Genomic DNA, 4,420 nt, shown 5'->3' with positions numbered 1-4,420 from the left:
AAGTACTTGAGTGGAGGCCCAATGTCCATCTGCTATCTTAATATCAAACCTATAAATATATGCACATTGATATATTTCCCCATCCTCATATATAAATATATTTACAGAAAATATTCAAAACTTTAACTTATCATATTCTTTCCAGAAAACAATCCTTTAAGCTACATGGCTAGTCAAAGGAAAAAACAAACAAACAAATTACCATGAGGTTTAGGTCAAGCAAGCATCCATTCTCCATCTTTATTATTTGTTTCTCTAGTAACCCACTCCTGGTACCATAATGTGTTAGTCCAGGTTGACTAGAGAAACAAATCCAGGCATGCTCATATATATGTAATAGAGAGCTTGATATCATAAAGGAAAGGTCCATAGGTCCAACATTATGCCATATGTCCAATGCCCAGTCTGTGTGCATATGCCCATATGTCCATAGTCTATAAATTCTTCTTCAGACTCTCACAGTACATACGATGATGGCAAATGATGGATACTCACAGGCTAGTGGGTTAAAAGCCTTGTGGATCCAATGCTGGCAAACGCATCCCAGCAAAAGCACAGGTCTTGATGTGTCTCCCCAGCAGGAAGGTGAAGCAAAGAGATAGTCTGTCCACCTCCAGGGAAGAAGAGAGGAGGTTCCCAGTATCCTCATGAGAAGGCCATGCCCACAAGGAAGGTCTGACAGGCTATGACCTGATTGACATGCTAGAATATAACCCTTCATTATTTTATCAAGTTGATATGGAATTGTATAACTGCCACAGCGGCCAATGGAATAAATAAATCTAAGTGCCTACATGCAAGAAAATTAACTTGTAATGTAACGTGCCCTTTGGGATTTTATCAGCATTAAAGGCATTTTGCTACCCTGGCAGGAGCAAGGGGAGTTCCCAATGCCATTCTCACAGACCTTTTGGCCCTAATGTGGTGTAATAGGCCAAAAGCAATGCTTTTGTTAAATAGGAGAATGCAAAAGAAATAGCCTTAGCAGAAATAATAAAATGAGTTCAACTTTGACAATTCTAAAGTCCCTGTGTGTTGCCTCTGTACTGCAAGTAAACAATGCCATCAATTCATCCATTTGTCTGTCAGTTTGTGGTACTGTGGTTGCTTGTGCATTGCTGTGATGCTGGAAGCTATGTCATTGGTATTTCAAATGTCAGCAAAGTCACTCAAAGTGAACAGGTTTTAGCTAAGCTTCCAGACTAAACGCAGACAATGAAGAAGTATCCGGCTGCCCACTTCTGAGGAAGAAGCTGCTGGAAACTTGATTAATAGCTTCATAGCACTGTGAAATACTAGATAGCCTGAATAGAGGAAGTAGTTATTTCCAGAGATCCTACCAGAGGATGGACCTCCTGAAGTCTGAGGGAACTAGAACTCAAAATGTGACTGAAGAGAAGTTAATTTATAGTGAGGGAGTCAACCGTGGACATGAGTCAGGTAAAGCCCATGGCAGTGGAGACTTCTGGGTCTTCAGTGGTTGACAGAGCACTGTTCAAGGTAAAAAGAACAGCTGCAAAAATCTTCTAATATTTGAAACTTGGAATATGCAATGTGTGAGTTTAGGAAGATTGAATGTAGTCAAAAATGAAATGGAATGAATGATGATCTATATCCTAGGCTGAAAGGAATGAAATTAAGTTCATTTTAAGAAAAGAATTTGCTAAATTCATCAGTAAGTTCAGTGTTTTATGTGATCAGATCTACCCATGCTCAAGTAAATCCAATCAATACAGCTATTATTGAAAATTATGCACCAAACACAAAAACTGGTGATGAAGAAATTGGAGAATTCTACCAATGACTTCAGTCAGAAATTGATCTAATATGCACACAAGGTGCAGTGATAGTTGTAGGTGATTCAAATGTAAAAGTTGGAAATAAAAAGAAAAGATCAATAGAAGGATAATATGGACTTGGTGACAGAAATGAAGCTAGATATCGCATGATATAATTTTTAAAAATAAATTATTTATTCATATCAAATACCTTTTATTTCAACAACATAAAAGCCAGCTATACAAATTGACTTCCCCAGATGGAATACACTGAAATCAAATTGACCTAATCTGTAGGAAGACACTGTGGAGAAGCTCAATAACAGCAGCTAAACCCAGACCAGGGGCCAACTGTGAAACAGACTGTCAGTTGCTCATATGTAAAACCAGGATAAAGCTGAAGAAAATTTCACAAAATTCACTAGAATCAAAATATGACATTGAGACTATCGTACCTTAATTTCAAAAATATCTCAAGAACAGATTTAACCCATTGAAAACTAATGACAGAAGACCCGATGCACTGCATCAAAACTGTCATTAGTGATGAAAACAAAAGGTCATTAAAAAGAGAGAAGAAAGAATATCAAAGTGGTTGTCAGAACAGTCTACAAAACTTGCTCTTAATCATAAGTAGCTAAAGCAAGTGAAAGAAAGGATAACGTCAAGGGGCTGAGTAGAAAATTTCAAAGGGCAACAAGAGAAGACAAAGCAAATATTATAAAGAAATGTACAAAGACCTATAATTAGAAAACCAAGAGAGAAAAGTACCCTCAGCATATCTGCATATCTGATACTGAAAACTCAAGAAAAAACTCATCTTGAGTTACACTTTTGAAAGATTCTATAGGCAAAATATTGACTGATGCAGGCAGCATCCAAAGAAGATGGAAAGAATACATAGTCACTGTGCCAAAAATAATTAGTCAATAGATCCCCTTACGGAAGGGTAGCGGGGAGGAGATCAGACAGTCAGGGTGCAGTGTAGCAGCGATGATACATACAACTTTCCTCTAGTACCTAAATTCTCCCCCACCCTCACCCCCCACCTTTATGATCCCAATTCTACCTTTCAAATCTAGCTAGACCGGAGGATATACACTGGTAAAGATAGGAACTGGAAACACAGGGAATCCAGGACGGATGATCCCTTCAGGACCAGTAGTGAGAGCGGTGGTGGCGGGAGGGTGGGGTAGAAAGGGGTTACTGATTACAAGGATCTACATATAACCTCCTCCCTGGGGGATGGACAACAGAAAAGTGGACGAAGGGAGACATCAGACAGACATCATATTAAGATATGACAAAATAATAATTTATAAATTATCAAGGGTTCATGAGAGAGGGGGGAGCGGGGAGGGAGGTGGAAAAAATGAGGAGTTGATGTCAGGGGCTTAAGTGGAGAGTGGGTGTTTTGAGAATAATGAGGGTAATGAATGTACAAATGTGCTTTATACAATTGATGTATGTGTGGATTGTGATAAGAATAATATGAGCTCCCAATAAAATGATTTAAAAAAACCCAACTAGTTAATAGTCCACAATTTCAGGAGGTAGCATATGAGCAAGTGCCAGTGGTGCTGAAAGAAGATGATCAAACTGCATGGAATGCAGTAGACAAAAACAAGGCTCCAAGAATGGATAGAATACTCATGGAAATGTTTCAGAAAGCCAAAGATGTGCTGGAAGTTCTCACTCATCTATGCCAGGAAATTTGGAAGACAGCTACTTGGCCAAATGACTGGAAGATATTCATATTGGCGCCCATTCCAAAGAAATGTGACCAAGTAGAATGTTCAAACTATAGAAAAATATAATTGATAATGCACACAACTAAACGTTTGCTTACAATCATTCAACAGCAGTTATAGCAGTGCATTGGCAAGGAACTGCCAGAAAGAAGTTTATGCTGTATTCACAAGAGGACATGCGACAAAGGATATCATTGCTCATATCAGCTGGATCCTGGCTCAAAGCAGAGAATACCAGAAAGGTGTTTCCTTGTATTTTATTGACTATGCAAAGGCATTTGACTTTGCGGAGTATAATAACCTGTGGATAACTTGAAAAGAATAGGAATTCCAGAACATTTCTTTGTGCTCATTCGTAAAGTGGATATGGATCAAGAGACAGTTGGATGCTGCGTGGTTTTAAATCAGGAAAGGTGTACATCAGAATCTTTTCTTTAGTTGTTCAATCTATGTGCTGAGAAAATCATCAGAGAAACTGGATTATATGAAGAACAGTGTGGCATTAGCATTGGAGGAAGGTTTATGAACTGCCTTCTGTATGCTGATGACAGGGCCTTGCTTGGTGAAAGTATGGAGGGATCGAAGCACTTGCTAATGAAGATCAAGGACCACAGCCGTCAGTATGGATTCCAAATCAATGTAAAGAAGACGAAAATCCTCACAATCAGACCTCAGGTAGCATCAGGAGAAAGGGAGAAAAGGTTGAAGTTGTCAAGGATTTTGTCTTACTTGTCTTAAGTCAATGCTCGTGGAAGCAGCAGTCAAGAGATCAAAAGACATATTACATTAAGTAAATGTGATGTACAGGACCTCTTTACAGTACTGAAGAGCAAGAATTCTTCTTTGAGGACTAAGGTGTGCCTGAACCAAACCATGATATTCTCATCACAT

The sequence above is a fragment of the Echinops telfairi genome, unplaced genomic scaffold (assembly GCF_000313985.2).
Source record: "Echinops telfairi isolate 266 unplaced genomic scaffold, ASM31398v2 ScPeMD7_11;HRSCAF=52, whole genome shotgun sequence".
In the NCBI taxonomy this organism is placed as follows: Eukaryota; Metazoa; Chordata; class Mammalia; order Afrosoricida; family Tenrecidae; genus Echinops; species Echinops telfairi.
The sequence above is the reverse complement of the archived record's forward strand: the minus strand, read 5'-3'. Positions refer to the sequence as shown.